The following is a 25051-nucleotide window of genomic DNA, read 5'->3' as shown; positions in this document are numbered from 1 at the left end:
GCTGGCCAGAAAAGCCTGCACTCTGAGGGGAGAGGGGCTGCGGATTCCCGGAGCTCAGAGGGTTCCTGATATGATTAACTTCTGCTGGGTTCGACTGAGTATGCCCTGAAGCAGGGACCTTCCATGAGACTCGGATGGAAGGATCCAGCCAGGGGGCTACAGGCCCTCCCCCCCATCTCTCTCTGTTTCCCTGCTGTCTGTGTTGGGTGCCCCCGCAACTGAGTCAGATTGTTTTCAGGATGTTGCCTTCAGAATAGCCGGCCCTGAGGTCTTTTTGCAGGCTCTGAGGTTCCCGCTGTTCCCTTGGAAACAGCTCTCTGGGTTGGGGGGGAATGGGTCCTGGGATCTTCCTTCTGCCTACCCCTTAGGTCCGAGCGATCTCGGGTTCTGGTTTTTGGGGGGACATACCTTTTGATCCATGTCCAAGAGGAGGGTTCCTGGGGTCTATGCTGTTGTTTGTTTTGAATTTCGGTGCCCTAGGAGCATATGGTTTGAGATCGGTAAGGAAGGGTTTCTAGAGATCTGAACTTTAGCTTTCTCTAAGCCGCCATCTTGACCGTAAGTCCCTTTAAACCTATTCTTGACACTATCAGATATGCTATCACTGTTAGGTCCAAAATATTCTGAATCTAGATTCATATGTAATGGAATTGATAACATTGGTTCAACCAATTTTCCTATATTCCTGTGAGGAAAATATTTAGGCAACTTTAAAACATATTGATGTAACTGTTTAATGGGGGTACTAAAAGTAGTCGATATTATGATTGTTGATGAATTCAGTATAAAAATTATGTCAAATGATGGAAAGAAGCAGAGAATAAACTTTTAGCAATGATTTTTTTCTGTCATACATATTAATGAATTGACAGAATCTCATAGGATGGTGCCTGAGAGCATATGGTATATCTCATACCTATACTAAAGAACCATCGTTACATTGTACCCAGCAAGTAAACTCCTAGATTTTACTTAGAAACCTCCAATTTCAGAAAAGCCATAATTTTATGGGGCTATATAATACACTTAGCAAATTTTTCTACACATGACACCTAAGTCTGCCTATTCAAAGTACCCATCTATTATTTATCATCCTCTAGGTACAAATGACACAGACCTACAGACCTGATACATCTAATAGGTGAGATAATATATACTTTTAAAATTGTTTATTCAATCCCTCTTCAATTAAACTATACTACACCTGTGGAATTTAATTTGAAAATACATGGGGCAGCTGGTTGTCTCAGTGGATTGAGAGCTAGGCCTAGAGATGGGAGGTCCTAGATTCATATCTGTCCTCAGACACATTGTAGTTGTTTGACTCTAGGCAAGTCACTTAACCTCCATTGCTTAGCCCACACAGTAGTGACTCTAAAATGGAAGGTAAGGGCTTAAAAAAGAAAAAAGAAAAAAAGAAAGAAAACACAATGAAGTTTGAATATGAGTGAATAATATAAAGAATGTAGTCAAGAGGCCAAAAAGTGCTTAATTTTCAGCTATTTCTTTTGTGATATCTTAGAAAATAGTTTATATTCTTAACCAGTTTAGAATTGGGTTGCCATATCTCTTCATCAAGTAGGCAGACAAACATCTATAGGATAAGGTAAAATTACTCTTTTAAAAGGACTAAAAGGACTCTTTTAAACTCCTTGCTGTTATTACCATAAACCTATAAAACTTCTATAAAAATGTGATAATAACCTGTCTTTTCTTCCATATATTTTTAAATTTAGAGAAAATAGCTCATTTGAATACATCACAGTTTAGTTCTAATCTTTATTGTTTTCTTTACTATTTTTTCTAGTCTTGAGATAATTTTCACCTTTGCTCTAAAATGTCAAGTAACCCAAAATAAGTATCACTTTGTTAATTATTTCAATTAATTTTATTAAGCTGTATGAAGGTGAACATATCTACACATTCTATTGAATAATATATTCATAATATAAAGAGAGAAGGAAGACTCCTTTATCTCCAAGTATTTGACTTCTTATTTTTTGTAAAACTGAAAGAATTGTATAAATCAAATTTTGTTGAGTGGTTTGATACAAATATTAATTATTAGAGTTTCAATATAAACTTGACAATCACCTCTTGTGGATTTCTTCAAAGGTCAATACTTGTACATTTTCTACTTTCAAATCAAAATATCAGTGATTTAGGTATCAGCATGAATGTAATATATGAAATTTGCCCTTGATACAAAGATGAGAGGGATGGGAAAATTAGGAATCAAACTACTGATTTTATAACTCCCATTTTTACCTATCATTATGCCTTTGTTCATTTCAATATGTATTTTTCTATCTTTCTATGCATATATATGTATATATAGATAACTATTTATATCGATATTTTTCTATTTATAAATATATTTCATTTTGAACTGAAATTTTTACATTAAATTCATAGACCAAGTTTTTTTTTGGATTAAGTGAAATACGAGTAAATATAGGGTGAACACAGGACAATTTGACATATTGCTTGATCAAGAATTTCTTCTTTAACTAGCATTCCGTATTCCTTAAATATGCAAATTATATTGTACTTTCCTTTATAACTCTGGTGCTTAGTAAGGTGCCTGGCATGTAGTGGGTGCTTTATTGATTTAGCTTGACTTTTTCTCTCCTAAGTTATCTTCCTTTCCAGCCTCTCTTGATGCACGTGAAACTTAATAGCTTCATTTCCTAGGCCCTAACTGAATCAAAACCCTAATTCTGACTCATTTCTAATTCCATTTATTGACTTCCTATGCCTGACTAATCAAGGTAAAGTCACCATGAGTTTTCTATGGGGAAAAAATCTATAATGGCATGCATTGTTAAGCAATGGTATTAATATATACTTGATTCAGTATTGACAGAGATCAGAGACACTGTTAAAATCCTCTAATGATGACTCCAGTAGTATGAGTTGATACCTTTTCCTTCAATTAAAAGTCCCTTTACTCCTAGACCATTGCTGAGCAAAGAACTCTGTCTAATAAACATGTAAAAATGACCTTGAAGAGAAGCACAACCAACATAAAGTATTCCTCTTTTCTCCTCTTCCAAAATTAATGGTGTTAATTCAAATATAATTTCCTTTATTCAAAAACTGACTTTTGAGGTATCAAACTTCAAAAGGGCTTTATGCCCCTTGCCATAAAATTAGTAGATTTTCATTCAATAGAACTAATTCTAACATTCATTCATTCATTCATTCATAATATTATAAAACATGATAGCATGCTGACTGAAGAACAGGTAATACCACTGGAATAGGGCCTGGTCAGACCACACTTCAAATATTTTGTTTAATGTTGCACTCTACTTTGTGGGAAAGATATCAATAAGTTAGAATTTTTTAAAAGAACAGTAAGTTGAAAAGTCTAAAGTTAACTCATTCTGAGGCTTAAGAAAAATAAATGTGATATTTAAATTGGAAAAAAAATAAGAGTTAAGTCTGGAGTGTAAAATAGCAGTATTCAAAAATTGTAAGAGCTGTTAATCAGAAAAGGAATTACAATTATTCATCTTACCCCTAGACAGCAAAATTAGAGAGGATGGTTAGAGGTTCCAAGAAGAAAAGCTTATTCTCTTTATCAGAGACCAAGTTGGGAAAGTGAGACTTTCTTACTATAAAAAAATGGAACAGGATACCACAGAATAACAGGTACTTAATTATTGCTTGCTGATTCTTTACTTGACATTATGTCTTTGTGACATAATCTTTTTTTCCAGGATAGGTTGGACTAGATAGTTCCTTAGGTCCCCTTCAAACTTTAATTCCTGTGATTCTTTAATGAAGAGTTGAGATAGTAGTTAAAGGAATATCACTATTGTGGATCACAAAATAACAACAGGATGTTAAATATGGAATGGAATATTATTATGCAGGTAAGGAAACTGAAGCCTATAGAAGTCAAATTACCTGCATAAGTTGATAAGTAGGTAGTGATCAAGGTAGGATTGATAGAGGATGGATTCTTCACTCTTTTTTTATATGTTAATTTATTTTTAACATTTGCTTTCTGGCATTATGCAGTCTATGTTCTCTCCTTCCCATGCCTCCCCAAGAAGTTAGAAAATATGATGTATAGGTATATATTCACATATATACATATATTATATATATTCATATATATACATATATGTGTGCATGTATATATATATATATATATATATACATATATATATATATATATATATATATATATATATATATATATATATATATATAGTAGTCTCTTGGTGATCGAGAATGACTGTCTTTGTGCAGTTTCATCTACAAGGTACCCTCCTGTGGCTTTGGAGTCCAAAGGCTGAGGCGCAAAGTTTGTGGCACATGGGGCATGGGACGCCAGTTGTTATAGAAGGTGTAGTTGTGGCCTGGTGTCGGCGTTCACGAGCAATGGCAAGACGTCGATGTCGTTCATCTTCAAAGGTGGTGGCGGCATGGTGAATGTGGGTTCACCAGCTGCTTCTGTCAGAGACAGCGAGTTCTAGTTGCTTTGGTGTAATGCCAGCCCACTTCAAGTTTGACTTTAGCTGATCCTTGAATCTTTTCTTTGGTCGGCCTTGTTTCCTGAGTCCAGCTGACAGTTCACCGTAGAATACCTGTCTTGGTATTCGCTGTGGGTCCATGCAGATGACTTGTCCAGACCATCGTAGCATCCAGACCATCGTATGTATATATGTAATATATACATACATTTTTATATATCATCTATTTTACAATATATATATTTCTATGTTCATCAAGTGAAACATTGCTTACATTACATTACATCATTGAGGAAACAAAGAATAGATTTCTTCTGTTCCTCTTTGGTAGTAGATATACTATTTTTGGTCATGAGTCTCTTGGAGTTGTCCTGGATTCTTGGCTTGTTGATAATACTTAAGTCTTTCATTCTTGATCAATTTATATTATTGTTGTTTTTTTAATGGCACAATAGTTTTCTGTTATTAGCATATACCACAATTTGTTCAGGCATTGCTCAATTGATAGACATTCCTTCAGTTTCTAGTTCTCAGCCACCAGAAAAAGAACTAATATAAATATTTTTGTACAAGTATGTTCTTTTTCTCTATCTTTAATCTCTTTGGAAAACAGCTGAATTTATTACAGGGTCAAGGTGTAAACTTAGTTTTATGACCCTTTGGGCATAGTTCCAGGTTGCTCTCCAGAAAGGTTGTCTCAGTTCAGAGCTCTACTAGAAGTGAATTAGTGGCCCAATTTTTCCACATTCCCTCCAAAATGTATCATTTTCCTTTTTTTGACCTGTTAACCAATCTGATGGGTGTGAGAAGGTACCTTAGAGTTGTTTTAAATTTGCATTTCTTTAATCAAGAGTGATATGGAATATTTTTTCATATAACTAAAGATAATTTTCATTCCTACTCTTTGACCATTTGTCAATTTGGAAATATTTTATTTTCTTATAAATTTGACTGTGTTCTCTACGTTTTTGAGAAATAAAGCCCTTGTCAGAGAGACTTGTTATGAGAATTCTCCCAGTTTGTTCCAAGATAGATTTCTATACATCAGTGTGGATCTTATTCCCACTTTGTGATAATGAGAAATTTAAGCTTAAGCATTGGCTTCCACACTATCACCAACCTTCCTTTTGTAAAAAATAGACTCAAATACAGGACTACAATCCCCACAAGCCTTTGCTCCACTTCCCCAAAATACTTTGTAATCTCACAGGAATTCTGAGGTGGGCCAAGATTGAGGAAGGATTTAAGCTGGTGGCAAAGGTTTTTGGGTGCTCTCTTTTGGACTTCCGTTTTGGAGCAGAGGCGTTTCTTCCGTGATGTAAGGTTATTTTGTCTAGGCCTCTGGCCTAGGCACATGTTTCTTACTTGTATATTCTTTAATCTTTAACCTTTAATAAACCTCTAAAAAAATATAATACTCCTTGCAGAGAGAAACTAATTTCAACCTGCCTCAGTCTCCCAATATTCATAAATTTTAACTGTTACAGATGGCGACTACTAGATTGAATGAGAACTTCTCAAATTTTTAGCCTAGATAATGATTTTTTTTAAAGCCAAATTTCTCCAAGATGCTCTTTAGAAAACTATCTTGATCAGCTCCTGCCTGCGGCCCTCTCCTGCTCCTGCTTCTGCAGCCTCTTACCTGGTGCCCAAGCTCCTGGCCCTGCTTGTCTTTTTTCTAACCTTCCCAAAGCTGTTGATCAGTTCCTGCCTGCTTGCCAACACCATCCACTTTGGACAACCTCTTCTCCAGGCCCCACCCCGGCTGCCTGCTCCACTCAGCCCTGCTTGTCTGTGCTCTGGCTCTGGCCCTGGCCCAGCGGACTTTCTCTCGCTCACCTGGCCCACCTGATTCAACCAAGATTGTAATCACCTGATGACCTGCCTGCCCAAAAAACCCAGATCCTTGGTGGGTAACAAAATGGGTGGGGGTGGGGGGGCGTATTGACTCCACATGGGCGGCCTGGGCTCCACGTGGACTGGGGCAGGAGGAGGTATCAGAGCAGGGGAGAGAGAAAAGGGAGAGGAGAAGAAACATTTTTCAAACAAACTTAATAGCAATGTGCTGTTTAAAAGGATACCTTTTGACTGTTCTGGTAATTTCATTGATTTCACCTGTGTGCCAGAAGAAAGATTCAGCCCAAAGATTTAACTTTGAAGGGGCAAATGGGTGGCTCAATGAACTGGGAGCCAGACCTGAGGACAGCTTAGCCCTTACCACTCTGCCTTCTGACAATAGACATGTAAATGGATAAGAACCCAAGGAACTTTGAAGAGACTAAAGGCTATATTCTAAGGCATTTCAGACTCCAATGGTTTATAAAAATCTCTGTATTCTATTGCATTTTTGTTATGGTTTAACTTTGTGATTTTAAGTTCATATATTACTGGATTCAATATTATTCTCCTTGATCTGAAGGTTGATTGAATTTATTTTGAATGTACTGAGTTTTTAAAATTCTGTTGTTTTTCCCCTATAACTATTGAACAAATATTATTGTGAATAAGCCCATATATGAAAAAAACAGCCTTTTTCTATTTTGCTGAGGATAGATGGACTTCAGAACTGGTTATAATTGTATTTACAACCTTGGAAATTTTAATGTGCTAAATACCTCAAATGATTTGATTTTAAGGGTTTTTTTTTTTTAAATATGATTTTTGTAATTTTTTTAAAACAATCTCTGGTTATTTTTGCCTGCCCCTACCATGAGGTAAGGCCTAGTAGCTGAAGTGAAATACATTTTATTACCCCCAACCTTCCCGCATTTCTAAATATGTGAATGGAAGTTGGGCAGTTAATCTCAGGGTATTTGTATCCCTAAAAGCCTCCAAAAGGAGCAGCCCTTTATTTATACTCTTCAGCTCACTACTTTACTTGCACCAGAATGATATCTAGATTTCTTGATTTTGTTCTTAACCCAAGATGAGTTTTACTTTGTTTAAAAAAATATGTTTAAATACCCAAGGTTGAAAGATTGCTATGTTTGTAAAAATTGTGACAAATGTCCATCAATTCATAGGTTTTAAAAATGTCATACAGCAACTTATGTGAAATATGAAAGTGTGTTTGTTTGCTATTGTAATTAATTAGGCTATTGAGAATTTTGGGGATTTTGGTAACTACATATTTGTACTACTGTATTTTTAAAAATAAAATAATTGTTAACCTTGTTCGATTCATTTGCCTTCTACTCGCAGTGGTCATGGCCAGATATTAAGAGGAAATGGATCTCATTTTTGGTGAGAAAGCCTTGCATTTTATATTTTCTTAGCTGACACAGAGTGTCAATGATTATAAGCTATATTTTTGAATTTTTTAAAGCTCTTTTATTATATTTTTCTTGCATGTGCAATATATTTGTTCAGTTTTTTAATGATTTTTTCTCTCCTTTTTATATTTGAAGCACATGTCACCAGCATTAAGATTTTCTTTAACTTTTTGACTTTTCAGTGCTACAAGTTTGAAATACATTTGCTAATGCATGCCCTAAAAAGCGTGTGACTATAAAAATGATGCCACTAATTATTTAAATAAATTATGGAACTTTGCTTAATGATTCTGTCTGATTCCAGGAGAAGATATACACAAAAGAGCCACTGCATCATGTCAATAGAGCATAAGGTCAGAGACCAAACCAATCCTGGTGAAATTGATGTCACTCTGAGCCTAGACAAAGAGGACTTGAACGTGTTTGGGGTTTGAGGTTGTAGCTGTTTAACATGTGTTAAAAGCAGGTCTTCCTTGTTCCACATTCTACCAAGTACCTCAAACTTGGCTCCCAGAACCTTGGCTTATATACTCTGGTCCCCTTTTCTGCCTCTCATAGTGTGGTAACTTTCTGTAGTCCTGGCTACTGACTGGATAAATGCACCATTGCTTAGATCATTTTGATTGGGCCCTGATTCAAGGACCTGTTATAGATTTATTTTTCTTTTACTTGGAATTTTTACACATAAGACTTTGATAGTCTATATTTTCATCCAGAAATTTTCTTTTTTATTTGGATTTTTCTGATTTCTTTTTAATATCTCTTGCCATTTGATTCATATACCTCAGCCATGCATCCCTAAGTGATCCCGGTTGTTTAATCACCCTCTTAACTGGGGGAATGTAAAAAAAAAAAAATCATTATTTAAATTGCAAAGTTTAAATTCCTTTTGAGAAGAATTTTAGGTAAAGAATATGTGACCTCTCTGAATCCAGAACTGAACTGTTGGAGAAGCCACCATGAAGAAGCCTCCAGACCACAAGTTGCACAAAATTGAACTTTGGGTGTGGTTGATTGAACATTTATTTGTATCTGTATTTTCATGCCAAAGGGGACTGCCCCCTAACTTGCTTTTGTCAATGCGTTCAGCAATTATTGGGTTTGTTTGTTTTTTTTTCTCTTATCATCAAATTATTGTAATCTTTAAATTGATTATGTTTTCATGATCCTTTGGAAACAATCAAACGGGGGAAGTAAAAAATAGACTCAAATACAGGACTACAATCCACACAAGCCTTTGCTCCACTTCCCCAAAATGTTTTGTAATCTCACGGGAATTCTGAGGTGGGCCGAGATCGAGGAAGGATTTAAGCTGGTGGCAAAGGTTTTTGGGTGCTCTCTTTTGGACTTCCGTTTTGGAGCAGAGGCGTCTCTTCCATGATGTGAGGTTATTTTGTCTAGGCCTCTGGCCTAGGCACATGTTTCTTACTTGTATATTCTTTAATCTTTAACCTTTAATAAACCTCTAAAAAATATAATACTCCTTGAAGAGAGAAACTAATTTCAACCTGCCTCAGTCTCCCCAAATTCCTAAATTTTTATCTTTACACTTTTCACTTTATTGATATTTACAGGCCTCCTCATGTGAGATAATTTACCTCAACTTTCTCTCTTTCCAGTTTATTCTTCTTTTGTATCACTTGGTTTTTAAATATTACCCCATCAAATTCAACTTACTTCTAACTTTCTATATATATATATATATATATGCTCCTATTCATTGTCCTAATAGTGATATAGTTCTTAAGTATGAGTACCATAAGTATTTTAAGTATTTTAGGTATTAACTACTTTAAGAATCATAGATATCTTAAGCATCTTGTTATCATTTTCTTACTAGTAATATGACATAATCAATTTAATTCCATTGTTTCCCTTGATTATATTAATTATCTTTAATATCTCTTGTACCATGTGTATCTTAAGTATTCTAGTTACGCTTTTCTACATAAGGAATTTTTTCAGTTTAAAACCATTGTTTCTCTTGATTACTTTGAATACCGTAAGTACTTTAGGTATCTTTTGTACTATAGCAATCTTAAATATCCAAGTTACTACTTTTACATGCAAGAATATTATAAATTTAATCTCAGTTTCCCTTAACTAATTTTCTATTAACCTTTTTATTCTTCTTTTGAGTGTCAAGTTTGATCATTGAATTTTCTTTGTAGCTTTGGATGTTCCATCAAGGATGCCTTTGTGATGAATCATGTCTGAGTTCTGCTGGGGCTTTTTTAGGGCTCCCTCCTTATTCTCCAGTGAGATGAGTCTTCCTTGCTATCTTTCCCTATTGTTCTGTGTCAAAGCATTCATTGCTCCACCCTTTCTTCTATTGGTTCTGATGCTCCAGTATTTATTTTGAGGCATTTTTTTGTTCTTTTGTGGTCATTTGGAGGGCAGTTGGTGGGCTTTGAGAATCTCTTAGTTTGGCCTGATCCCTTCAGTATTTCTCAACTCAATCTCACAGTTCTGTGAGCTTAGCAGTCTCTCACCTAGACACCACTATCCCCTGGCCTCTTTACCTTTCATCTAGGTTACTTGTTCTGCCCTAGAATGCTGAAGTTTCAGTCAAAATGTAAATGTTTTCTACTAGAAAAAAATATTCTTAATAAAATATTATTATGTTTTATCACTGCTAGGTAAGTTTAATATCTTAATTTATGTTCGAGGCAATAGATAGTCGATTAGAAGTTATTCGGTGCATACTGCATTCTTTTCTCTATTCTTTGGAATATGAGTTTCTATTAGAAAAATAAGAAAGTATATTTATTTTAGCTTTTTTCCCCAACCTTACTCCTCTTTTTTTTTCAAGAGACCAATAACACTTATTGAAAATGAAAAAGAATACAAATATAAAAAACATATTTTTAAATGTAACTGAAAAATGAGGAGTTACAATGATAAACCAAATTAAAAATGAATGTCATTATTAGGGACTAATATATAGCTATATTTTGACAAATAATGAACCTTATTATAAAAAGGTAGCTATTTACAAAAATACAAATTTGAAAAACTAATAGAATTAGAAACTAATATGAGTAGACATCTAAAAAGAAGAAATTGTTGAAGCAATTTTTTTTTTTATCAAGACTTCTGACTTCATTAAGTCAGGAAACTTTTGGTGAGTGAATTCTTTATACTACTGCAAATAAGAATATATTCTTCTGTCTATAATCTTAAAAGTTGCCAAAGGCACTTATAAACAAGGAGCCAGAATCATACAACCAATATTTTTAGCTAATTACCAGCTCACAACCCTTCCAGCCTCTGTCCCCAAAACAAAAACAACAAAGCAATTGATTTTGGCAGATTCATAAATTAATTTTCTCAAACTTTTGACGAAAAAGTATTATTAAATGGAACAGATTTTTCATCAACAAGAGAATTAAGGAACTCTACATAAGACCTTTTGTGAGGCAAATACAATATTGTTCTCAAAGTCTTATAGCATTAACACTCAAAAGGAAAAATAAAGAATAAAATTAAATTCTGTATTGCCTAAAGGAGTAAAACTATAAAATGTATATACATCTATGTATAAGTATTTTTACAATATATATCATATATGCAAGAAAAATGTATTACGACATTAAAAATTATTCACTTTTAAAAAATATTGTGTATGCTAGTTGTGTGACAGAATTTAAAAGCAATCAATTCAGTATTAAATATGCACTAAGTACTTTGTATTGGCTAGCTACTCTGTTAGAATCTGGTGATATATGTTGATGTAATGTAGTAATTCCTTAAAGCAAGGAGTTTACATATTAACATGAAGTTCTTTGGAATCAGACTACCCTAAAAATGAGGTAGTTATGGTGTTGTCTCTATTAAGTACCTGCTACTGGCTTATTTTATTTATTCATTCTTTCTAGTTAAATAAAAAAAATTTACTTCCCTATTAATTAATAAAATTGTAAGTTAATGAATTAATTAAATTTCAGTATCTACAACAGATTTTTTCATATACTTTATCTAATAAACCAATTTACCCATAAATTTTTCTTATCTCTCTTTAGCAACCTCCTACATCCCAATACCATCAGCTTAAATAATCATGAATATAATTGACTATCCTATTTATTATTAAGTTAAAACACCAAAAAAAAAATGCCAATATGTCATCTGTGAGGAAGAGTCAATTCATCCTCATTTAAAAGACTTTCCTCCCATAATTCTGGGAAACACAATTTAATTACTAATTTTTTTTCAGAATACTAGCTAAAGTCTCTGCTCCAGAATTCTATTCATGGTTTTTAGAAAATATGAAATAAATTCAGTTCTCACAGTATCTTATTTTTTCTTAAACTTTCTTTTTTATTTTCCCCACTCTGTATACAGATGTCATTAATTTTGAAATTCATTCTCCCATAGAAAATATAAACTCCTTGAGAGTAATAACTAATTTTCTCCTTTTCTTGTATCTTCAGGTTGTAGGATATAGTAGCTTCTTAACAAATGCATGTTGACTTGATTTGACTTTCTTCTCTTGTAAACTGAGTCTATAATTATAATATAGGTGGGTCACTTATAAAAAAAAATCTCACTTGACTGGGATGGGTAGTGAGAGAAGAGTTCAATTATTGGTATTGAAAAAAAAAATATCCCTAATATCCCTAACCCCAAAGTAGGAGGATAAGTGGACAAATATTAAAAAATAAAAGCCATGTCACAGAGTATTGAGCTCTGCTACTGGAGTCATGAAGACTTGAATACAAATATGGATGAAAAATACACAAGCTATGTGATTCTGGGCAAATCAATTAATCTCTGCTTGCCTCTATTTCCTCATGTGTATTATGGGAATAACAATATTACTTCTGAGAGTGGTTGGGAAAATTAAATGAGCTAATTTATTTATTTATTTTTTAAAACCCTTACCTTTCATCTTAGAACCAATACTGTGTATTGGTTCCAAGGCAGAAGAGCTGTAAGGAAAGAGTAATAGGGGTTAAGTGACTTGCCCAGGGTCATACAGCTGAGAAGTATCTGAGGGTAGATGTGAACCTAGGACCTCCTGTCTCTAGGCTTGGATCTCAATCCACTGAGTCACACAGATATCCCTAAATGAGCTATTTTTAAATTGTTAATACAAGTTATACTTCTGAGTGCCTAGAGGACAGAGTAAGAAATACTAAGAGTTTGCCAACCATCCTCCAGACAACAACAAAAGAAACCAAAAAATGCCTCAACATGAACCATGGAGTACTAGAAACAACTTAAGAAAGGCCCTGATAAGTATGAAGGCCACATTAAAAGCTCAGGAAAATACTCCTTCCACTCCTGAAACAGAACCAAGTTTTAACACATAGGCAAAATCAATAAAAAAAAAAAAGTCCCACATAATGAGCAAAAGACTGAAAACCCCTAACACTGGACAACTATAAGAGGTAACCAATTTAAGCTCAGAAGAAGAAAGCAATGAAAAAAAAATGAAAGTACATGAAGCCTCAAAATTAATTGTGAATGCATATGAGACCCAAAATGAGCTCAACAAAAGGATAAAAAAAAAACAAGTAATAATAGACTTAGAGGAAAAGTTAGAAAGAAAAATGGATTATTTTATTTCACTTTCTTATTTTTTGTTTATTTTCACAAAAAAAGTAATGTGAAAAAATGTTTCATATGATTGCACCTGTAAAATTCATATCAGATGGTTTACTGATTCAGGATGGGATGTGTAAAAGGGAGTGAGGAAGGAAGGGTTAGGAAGAGCTAAAGAACTTGGAAGACAAAAATTTTGAAAAATGAATGTTAGAAATTTTTATATGTAATTGGGAAAAACATTGGATATTAAATATTCATGTGAAAAAAAGAAAATTAAAGAAAAAGTCAACTGCTTGGGCCAAAAATTCGGATCTCCTATTAGTCTAATAATTCTCTTCCTCTGCATAACCCTACTGGATCATGTGTTCATTTTTGATGGCTTTTTGACATTTTTGAGAATTTTCTTAATCTCAGAATTGACTCTGTGAATTCTGGAACAATCATTTTGATATCCTCTACTATCTTCATCTTATTGATAAGTCTGGAGGGAATTTCTTACAGGACTCTGCCTGAAGGTAGTTATTGTGAGAATCTGTAACTCAAAGGAAGTTTGAAGACTTTGAAAGTAAGTCTTCACCAGTTGTGGGCCAGTGCATAGATCTGGAGGTTAATGGTGTTGATGTGAAGGATTTAGTTCTGGAAAAAATAAAGAAGCCCTCACCACTGAGGAGCTGCAGAAACTTCAAATGGAACAACAACAACAGCTAGTGTCAGGGGAATTACTTCATTCATCAAGGAAATGTATGAAAAATGGAAGGAAATGCAAAACTTTGTTGAAAAATATCACTCTGATAAAGTCTTAACAAGCAGAATTGTAAATTTATTGAATGACCCCACCATTTTACATTTTAGAGGAATTTTGAAATGCAAACCAAAAAAACACATTATTTTATAGTTTTCTTATGAAGTTTAAACCTGGTAAATATCAAGCAGGATTCAGTAATGATAAAGGACAGAAAACAAAAAGGGAATGTACTCCAGAAGGACAGTGACTCTCAATTATTATGGAAGGGGACTCCTACCCAATATCCCCTTAGACCATGAAATCCTCTCAATATAGGTACTTAAGTTAAAATCATTATACTTAATCTAATTGTTTTTAAATTGATGTTTATTTAGTAAAATATAGCACCATTAGTGCATATAATGTCTCATAAAATTTGGGTTTTCTGGGTATGTAATGGACTGATTCAGTTTACATTATTCCTTATGGACAAAATTCATTTGGTACTTGACCTTTTTGGTACTCAACCTGACTCCTGAAATGAATTAATGACAAATATCAAAATACTACTATATATTCAAACTGAAAAAAAAAATCTCCTTCAGATGTGGTTTAAGGAAACATGTGGAATAGGTACAGAAAAAGAATTTGTTTTTAAATTCCCAGCAATTTTGAGTAGAGAGGAGATGCAAGATACATTCCACAACTGAGATAAATGTGAGATGATGTCTCATTTCTGACCTAGCAAAGTTCAGAATGCAAAGGATAAATCTGGAATATGCTGCCTCTTTCATTAAGTTTATCAGTTACAGACAGACATCCAAACAAGCAAGTTGCCAATTGTGGGAAGGGATGCTAAAAGGAAATAAAAAGAAATATTCTCTGCTCATAATTTGATAGGTAAAAATGAGAATGAATGAGATTTTATGGCTAACCCTAATTAAAAACTATACCTAAAGATAATAGGCTGAACTGATAAGCATTCATATTCCCTCTGTACAAAAAATAGGCAAATTTTTACATACTCATATTAGGTCCAGAAGAAAAAATGTCTAAGAATCAAAGAGGACTTTTCCTAGCTGCAAGAATACCAGAATGAACATCACATCCCAGGTCTCTGACTTTGAAGGAGATGACTGGGCTGTAGGGAAGGAAAATTCAAGAAATTATTTTAATTAATTGGCAAAAGTGTTAGGGAGAGTAAAGATATAGGTCAGATCTAGATTTTATATTGTTTAATTCTGGTAAATGTATCTTTTGTCATCTAGTAACATTCTTATAAAGGGCTTTATAAAATCTAAGATTGTCTGTTTTTCATAGTTGTCTTTGTAATATGAGTTTTTTAATCAAAGAAAGATAGAGAAGAAAAGACAGAATTAGAGGCATAGCCAAAGAAAGAGAAAGACAGCAACAAAGAAACAAATTATATGCAATTCATATCATTTGCTCTCATATCATTTACACTCTGAAGGCGTCAAGGGTCAGATTTTTTTTCAGTTGATTATGCAGAATTAAAACAATCTAAGATACAGAAAGGACAGGAAGGGAGGAGGGGAGATGTGGGGGGAAGGAGGAAAGGGGAGGAAAGGGCAAGTAGAGTTAAGGAGGAATGAAAGTTGTGGGATACGGCTGGGTCAAAAAAAGGGAAATGAAAAGGAGGAGGGGAGAGAAAAGAAGAAAAGAGATAGGGGAAAGGAGACAGAGGCACAGGCAGAAATGGAGACAGAAAAGAGAGAGAGAAGGGGATGTGGGGTAGGGAACTCAAAACAGGAAAAGGGAAATTAGAGAGTTTATTGAGTGCTAGATTCAGTTAAAAAAAACTGGATGCAAATTCTGACTTTGGCATTTAACTACTCTGATGACTTTCAACAACTCTCTTTCTCTCTTTATGTTAGTTTATCTTTATATATAATGAGAGTGTAAGATTAGATAACCTCTAAGATCCTGCTACAAGAAAACTTCTTTATTCAGGGCTTTACCCCGATAAATGAGGCAAACTCAGAAAGTTAAAAAGAATTACATTTAATAAAAAATAAGCAGGAAATATTGGTGGTCCAGCCACAATTTTAGTTTTACACTGTTTTTTATACACAGGAGTAAGCACTTTCTATATGAGGGCAAAGACATTTTGATTGGCCAAATTAATCATGAGGCTATGGGGTTAGTATTGCCTTAGCTCTTCCTAATCATTTTGAATGGTGTATACAATTATGAGGAAATGAGATTAGGGAGCATACACTCCCTATCATTTTATGCAAAATAGCTGCAAAGTACTTAAAGTTTTAAACGAGGTTTTAAAAATGTCACAAAGAATGACAGCATAAATAGCTAACTCTTGAACCCCTTTCAGATGTAACTACAAAGACTTTTAATCCTATGTACGTACTGATGTTTTCTATATGAATTTAAGGTGGAGTGTTCTACAATTTTTATTATTTTTAAAAGTTGAAAAAGTACAGGAAAATATAAAATGTATGTTCCAATGTAAATCATTATTATTTGGCATTGTTTTTGTTAAACCAGCCAATACTAAGAGTGCAATGTGATAAATACATATGTGTGTTTTTTTAACTATCACAGATCTACTCTAAAATTGGCAGTCCTTTAGTTGAATGGGGCAAATCGTTGAGAAGAAAACAGATGGAAGTGACAAAGTCTATTTCAGAATCTGTTATGCTTCAGCTGAAGTAAAAAAAGGTAGAGGTAACAATCATGATCTCAGACAAAGCAAAAGCAAAAATAATGCTAATTAAAACAGTTTATCAGAGAATTTACATTTTTGTTAAAGTAACCATAAGCTATGATTAATAAAACATTTTGTGGCAAGTTGTTTTTTTTTCTGGTGAAGGCCTCATTTCTCAACTAATAGGGAATTGAGATAAGTATATAAAATAAAAGACATTTCCCCAAATGGCAAATGGTTGAGGGATATTAAGAGGTAGTTTTCAGTAGAAGAAATCAAAGCTATCTATAGTTATATGAAAAATGTCCTAAATTAGCATTGATTAGAACAATGCAAATTAGAAATAACTCTGAAGTACCACCTATAGCTATCTGATTGGCTAATATTACAGAAAAGAAAAATGATAAACTTTGGAGAGTATGTGGGAATTAGAGCACCAATGCACTGCTGCTGAAATTGTGAAACTCCATATGAAAAAAAAATCCTATCAATCACAACTACTGCTAAGATTAACATTTAGTTTCTAATAATAAAAGTATTATAATTTTGAGGTTTATTAAAGATTAAGAAATAAAGAAAATACAAAATAAGAAAGCACGTGCCTAGGAGGGCCGAAAGGCCCATTCAATTTCACTTACTACATGTTGAGAGATGCATGTGCTTGGAAGCAGAAGCAGGGAGAGCCTCCAGTAGGCAGAGAGCTCCTTTAAATAATAATTTGTAATCTCGCACTCGGGGAGATTAGAGAGAATTTGGGGAGCTAGCAAGGACTTCTGGGGATTGAAGTCTGGGGTTCAAATCTCCATTTTTACACTAATTAGAAAAAAAGCAAATTAAAACAACTCTAAGTTTCACAGTTATCAGAAATGACAAATGGGGGACAGTTGGGTAGCTCAGTAGATTGAAAGCCAGGCCTAGAAACAGGAGGTCCTAGGTGTCTGACTTCAGACACTTCCTAGCTGTGTGACTCTGGGCAAGTCACTTAACCCTCAATGACTAGCCCTTACCACTCTTCTGCCATGGAACTAATACTATGTATTGATTCTAAGACAGAAGGTAGGGGTTAAAAAAATGAAAAATGTTGGAAGGGATGAGGAGAAATAGACACTTAAATGATTGGTTAGTGGAGTAGAAGTCAGATCCAAAAACTCTAGAGAACAATCTGGAACTAAGCTAAAAGGGCTAAAATATCTTTTCATGTTTTTTGATCTAATAATACTACTACTAGGTCAGTACCCAAGAGATCTAAAGGAAATGAAAAGAACTTAGAGGCACAAGAGTGTTTATATGAGCTCTTTTTTGCTGGTAAAGAATTTCAAATTGAGGTGATGTTCATCAATTGGGCAGGTTATGTCATATGGTTGTGATGCACTACTTATTTTTGAGCTATAAGAACTGATGGAGGGTGGGGTTCAGAAAAATCATGGCAAGACCTGTATGAACTGATATATAGTAGAGTAAACCAGGAAAACATTGTACACAGAAAAAGGAATATCTTAAGGATGATCAACCTTAAGACAGGGCTAATCTGATCAATAAAAAAAATAAAAAACAAATTCTATAGATCTTCCAGAGACAATTGATGAAATCTAAGGGCAAATCTTTCTTTCTTTCTTTCTTTCTTTCTTTCTTTCTTTCTTTCTTTCTTTCTTTCTTTCTTTCTTTCTTTCTTTCTTTCTTTCTTTCTTTCTTTCTTTCTTTCTTTCTTTCTTTCTTTCTTTCTTTCTTTCTTTCTTTCTTTCTTTCTTTCTTTCTTTCTTCCTTCCTTCCTTCCTTCCTTCCTTTCTTTCTTTCTTTCTTTTTTTCTTTCTTTCTTTCTTTCTTTCTTTCTTTCTTTCTTTCTTTCTTTCTTTCTTTCTTTCTTTCTTTCTTATCTGGTGAGATAGATATGAGATTAGATCTTCATGTAGGAAAATGAATTTTATAGTCAGCAATCTCTAATACAGAGCCATTCTCAATTAACCTTTGATCGTGTCATAAGGGTATTCTATCCTTTACTAGATTATTGGTATAGTGTGTTTTTACCAGTAATCTATCCTATATGTATAGGATGTTAAGTTATGGCTATTGAGATAAGATGGTTCTCAGAGCAGTCTCAAGAATTCTGGCTTAGTCAGGAATATATAAATATATATGTATATATATATTTATTGTGTTAAAAAAAGGACTAAGGAAAGGGATGGGAAAAGGAAATAAGTAGATAAGAATTCTTATAATATATTTATCATAAGCTAATAAATCTTATGTAACCACCCAACAATCTGACTTGCAAGAGTCTCTTTCATCCCCAATAAAATTGGGGCTACACTCTCTTCCTATGCTATTCTATTTCCCAAAAAATCTTTCATCTATCTATCCTATCTAAATTCTTATCTTTTACCAAAAAAAAAAAGTAAGTTAGGTTTTTCTTCTTAGCTGTATAGTTGCAAAATAGTTCAGAATCTCCAGATTCTTCCTCCACACTCACAGCAAACCAGCTGGGCTTCAAATGAGAATTCACCCAGTGATCTCTTTCATTGATTTGGGCTTTTAGTTGAAATTTTATGTAGTAAGCAGTTAAGAAAGTTCAAACTCTAGTTGAGCTTCTTTATGGATTTCTTTTCACCCAGGAGCCAAACCCAGATTGTCTAAAAAAGATAAACAGTTGGATAACTATAACTCAAAGTATTCTTGGAAAAAAATTATCTCACGCACAATCCATCTCTGAGATTGTATTTAAAGAAGCCTTAATTTACATCTTCCTTATGCATTTATACATAATTTATGCTATATAACTATTTCTTAATATCCTCTTAACTAATTACCTAATTACCAAATATCCTACTACAATTGCCAGGAAGTGTGAAAACCAAGTCAACTGAGGTACTTGTTAAAAATTAAATTATAAACTCCTGGTTCTTGGTTTCCATAGAGTTTATTAATATTACTTGAATAAAAAAAAGCAAATAGAGATTAAAACCTATTTTCTAATTTAAGTCTAACCATGTGTTGTCAATTCCACATGGATCTCAGTCAGCCTCCCCCACCAACATCAAAGAAATAGAGAGTCTTCACACCATCACACCCCTTCCTTTATCCTCCTTCAGGCATCACCTATGAGTTCACATAACATCCAGTCATGCAGCACAGGCACATAAATAGGATGTAGGAAGTAAGTATACAACCCCTGAATGGGAAGGGAATCCCTTTATGCAGCCAACCCCTGTAATTCTATTGGGGGATGAGCATGTTGAAACCTCCCCAATAGAGGGTTTGGGGGGATTTACATGCCTAATCTCCCCAGGGAATCAATTCACATAATCAGCTTATACTTCTAAAGATTCCCTAGCTGGAAGTAATAACATGTTGTACTTTAAAAAGTGGAAATTATAACAATTTGGGGATGAGAGGGAAAGAAAAGAGAAAGAAATGAAAATGAATGCTTGATAGATGCATGAACAAAATGCCAATTGGGGGCATTCCCCTTTGGCATACGAGTTTACATTCAGAATAAATGATATATTCAACCCCCTTCAGTTTAGTTCATTATATCCCAAAGTTCATTCTGGATCTTTTAATGCAATATGTGGTTTCCACAGGCATCCTCATGGTATCTTTTCCAAAAGATCCACTTTCTTGATTTGGGTTGTTGGCAAGTTTCTTTTCCTAAAATGTCTCCAAAAGATTTTAAACCTTGGATTTTAGGATAATTATACAATCCCCCCTGAGGAGGATATTGACCAACAGTAGAATCACCCTGAGATATATAGTTGAGTTATGGGGTATATGAATCAATTGTCAAAAAATTGAAGCCCTCCCCCCAAAAAAAAGACCCAAATAAAAGAGAAAAAATGAAATTCTGGATAAAAAACAAAATATCAAAATCTTATATGTATAAAATTATGAGTAAAAAGAATAAACCCTTAACAGGTTCTTGAATCATGAGCAAGGCTGAATTAAAGTGATTTATGTCCTACAAGCCTGTAGGACAATTGTAGCAATATTGCATTACCCATTGGCAGCCAGGACACAGAAAATCATTATACTAAAACAGAGAATGAACTAGATTATGAGGTAAAAAGGAAGTATGTGATTTCCTGGTCTGATTCTACCTTCAATTTCAGGGATAGAAGAGTCAAAGTGAAAGACAAACTAAGATATTTATAGGAATTTGGCACAGGGAGGTCCTGTGTCTGAAATTGCTATAGCCACTCCTTTGAACTTCAAAACAACTCCTCTATCAGTGCAGATCCTCATAAATCCAACAGGGATTGTTGGTCTACTTGACCTTGTGTTTCTTGGGACTGTGCAGTGACTTTTTTGTGATCCCTTCTTCTCAAATAATATATAATTATTAGTAAAAGTCCCATAATATTTAATAATCAATGACAGGTTTCCATAGTCTAAAGCTTTTGGGTATGTATTGGTATTAGTGCTAATAGATATTGTAAACATCCTTCAAAATAAAAAAAAAAACAGAAAAAATATAAAATATCCTACTGCAAATAAAAAGGAAAAACAATAAGTTTTTTTTTTTTTTAATCAGGAATTCATAGTTCACTTTCCATGTGACAATTGTACAAAGAGAATCCCCTCCCTCTCTGGGGTTGTGGACTTACTTCCCACATCCCATTTGAGTGCCTGCTCTATGTGACTGGATATTACATGAATGCACAGGTAATGCCTGTAGGAGGATAAAGAAAGGGATGCAACAGTGAGCAGCATCTCTATTTCCTGGACAGTGGTGGGGGAGACTGGCTGAGAGCCATGTGTGAGGAGCAACACATGGCCAGACTTAGATTAGAAAATAGGCTTTAATAACTATCTGCTTTTTTATTCAAGTAATATTAATAAACTCTATGGAAACTAAGAGCCAGGAGTTTGTAATTTAATTTTAACAATCTCATTTCATAATCCTATAGCTAAATTTCCTTGTCATATGTTTATTTGGAAATTGTTTCTCTAATTCCCACAGCCCTCATGGCAATCTTCCTCATTCACAATAACAAGAGAGACTTTTAAAATCTTTTGGGATAATAGATGCCTTAAAGTTAATATTCCACAATTATGTATGTGTATAGGAGGATTTATTATTTTCATTAAATAATTTTAAAAAATACTTTTCTTGGTGGTATGATTCATATTCTTTCCATCCTCTTGACTCCCTCCTCAATGAACTGATGAGCAGCTTGACTCCACTGGGTTATTCTTGTGTCATTCTTCAAAACCAATTTCCATATTATTAATATTTGTAGTAAAGGGATTAAAGTCAAAATCCCCAATCATATGCCCACTGAACCATGTGATCAATTATAAGTTTTTCTTCTGCATTTCTACTCCCCCAGTTCTTTCTCTGGATGTGGTTAGCATTCTTTGTCATAAGTTCCTCTGGATTGTTCTGGATCTTTGTATTGCAGCTAGTAGAGAAGTCTATTACATTGATTGTGCCACAGTATAGTCATCTCTGTGTATAACATTTTCCTGGTTCTGCTCCTTTACCTCTGCATCAATTCCTGGAGGAATTTAGATGGATTTCCTCCAGTTAATAATTCCTTTCAGCACAATAGTATTCTATCACCATCAGATACCACAATTGATTCAGCCATTCCGTAATCAATGGACACCTCCTCATTTTCCAATTGTTTTTTTTTTTTTGCTGCCACAAAGAGCTTCAATATAAATATTTTTGTATATGTATTTTCCCTTATTATCTCTTTGGGGGTAGAAACTGTATGACTGGATCAAAGGGCAGACAATCTTTTAAAGCCTTTTGGGCATAATTCCAAATTGCCTTACAGAATGGTTGGATTAATTTACAACTCCACTAGCAATGCATTAGTATCCCAATCTTGCCACATCCTCTTCAGAATTAATAACTTTATTTTACTGTCATATTGGCCAGTCTGCTAGGAGTGAGGTGGTACCTCAGAGTTCTTTGATTTGCATTTCTCTAATTATGAGATATTTAGAACACTTTTTCATGTGTTTCTTGATAGTTTATATTTCTTTATCTGAAAACTGCCTTTTCATGTCCCTTGACCATTTATCAATTGGGGAATGGTTTAATTTTTTGGTACAACTGATTTAGTTCCTTATAAAATTTAGAAATTAGACCTTTTGGGTAATCATGGCTGCAATCTAGACGCCACACACTTCCACTCCCTGGCACCGAACAAAATAGACTACATCAAAGGATCATAAAAATCACCTTTGGCGGAACAGGACTCCCCAGTACCCCACAGAGGCAAAGGTACGTGGGGTTTGAACATTTCCACACTATAATAAGAAGGAAGAAAAGCTTGCACAGAAACGTGAACTGAGACCCCCTCCCCCCCCACCTCCCCCACCAAACCAGAGCGAGCTACCAGAGTGCTCACTGGGACAGCGAGTGAGTGGGGAATTTCTCTATATGGGGGGGGCACTCCAGGGTCCTTGGGATCTGGGGACTGCCAGGAAACAACATCTCAGGGCACTTTCACGGGAGAATCCTGCACTGATCACGGGCTGGGGCTACAAAGCCTTACTCGGGGTGGTTGCGCTGATTATCTGGGCGGAGCTGAACACCTGGGTAGTTTGGATGTGATCAGGGGCCCAGCTCTCTAAGAAACCTCAGAGGCTGGAAAGAACTAGTCTGAGGCAACCTAAATTCACAGAAAACCCACCCATATCACCCAGACCCCAGACCAAAAAGGAAGGGGAATAAAACCACCAAAGGGATGGCTCACATGGCCCAAAATCAAGCCTCCAGGAAGGAAGGGAAAAAGGTGCCTATTGAAAACTTTTATGGTGGAAGTACCCAAGGAAAAGAATAGAATGAGGAGGAAATAAAAAAAAATCAGAACATGCCTCCCAAAATGGAAACTATCAACAAGCTCTGGAAGATCTCAAACTGGAACTTACACAAAATATGGAAACCTGGAAAGAAAAATGGGAGAAAGAGATCAGTAGTCTGACAGATAAGACTGCTCAATTGGAAAAAGAGCTTGAAGCATCCAATAGAAGGGCAGACAAAGCTAAAAAGCAAAACCAGTCCCTAACGACCAGAATTAAGCAACGCGAAGAAAGTGAGGTCATAAAACAGCAAGAATCAATAAAGCAAACCCAAAAAAATTAATGAATTAGAAGAAAACATAAAATATCTCACTGAGAATGTCACAGATTTGGAAAACAGAGGGAGAAGAGATAACCTCCAAATTATCGGTCTCCCAGAAAAAAACAGAGATAAACAATAAACTCGATATTATTCTACAGGAGATTATAAAAGAAAATTGCCCCCAAGTTCTGGAGCAAGGGGGCAAAATAGAAATAGAAAGGGTTCATAGAACACCCTCTATATTAATCCCCAAAAGACAACCCCTAGAAATGTAATTGCCAAATTCAAGAGCTTCCAAGAAAAGGAGAAAATCGTACAAGAAGCCAAGAAGAGGAGCTTCAGATATAAGGGGGCTCCCATAAGGATCACACACAACCTAGCAGATAACACACTAAGAGACCACAAAGCATGGAACATGATATTTAGAAAGGCAAGAGAGCTGGGTCTCCAACCAAGAATCAACTACCCAGCAAAACTGACTATATACTTCCAGGGGAAAGTATGGGCATTCAACAAAATAGAAGATTTCCAAGCATTAGCTAAGAAAAGACCAGAACTTAGTGGAAAATTTGATATCCAAGCACAGAAAGCAAGAGAAACATTTAAAGGTAAATATGAAAGAAAGGGAAAAGGAGATGAATCTTATCTTTTTCTTTAAGTCAAACTCTCTTTGATAAGAACTACATTTACATCAAATTATATATATATATATATATATATATATATATATATATATATATATATATATATATATTAATATGTGGGGAAAATGTTTGTGTAACTATCAAAAACTGTATGCATCATAAGAGTAGTTAGAAGAAACATGCATAGGGAAAGATTGGGGCATTAAGAAGATTTGGGGAAAGTGGGGGCAAATAAAGGAAAAGGGAGGGGGGACTGTCGATAACACTAAGATTTACTTCAAGAAATGGGGGGGACTTAATAGAATAATCTTTCCCATATAAAGATACACATGGGAAGGGGAGGGGAAGAACTGTCATATGAGAAGGAGAGGAAGAGAGCGTGAAGTGGAATTACTCAAACCTTACTTTCAGTGAAATCAACTCTGAGAGGGAAGAACATCTAGATCCAGTGGGATCCTGAATTCTATCTTATCCATTAGGGCAAGAAAGAAAGGAAAATTAAGGAGGGGGAGGGGGAAGGGAGTATAAAAAGGGAGGGAAGGAGAGGGGGGATGGGAAGTGAGCATAAAAATGGAGGAGCTAAAAAGGGAAGCAGCTCAAGGGAGGGGACTAGGGGGAC

This window comes from Monodelphis domestica, chromosome 7, assembly GCF_027887165.1.
Source record: "Monodelphis domestica isolate mMonDom1 chromosome 7, mMonDom1.pri, whole genome shotgun sequence".
Lineage (NCBI taxonomy): Eukaryota > Metazoa > Chordata > Mammalia > Didelphimorphia > Didelphidae > Monodelphis > Monodelphis domestica.
The sequence above is the reverse complement of the archived record's forward strand: the minus strand, read 5'-3'. Positions refer to the sequence as shown.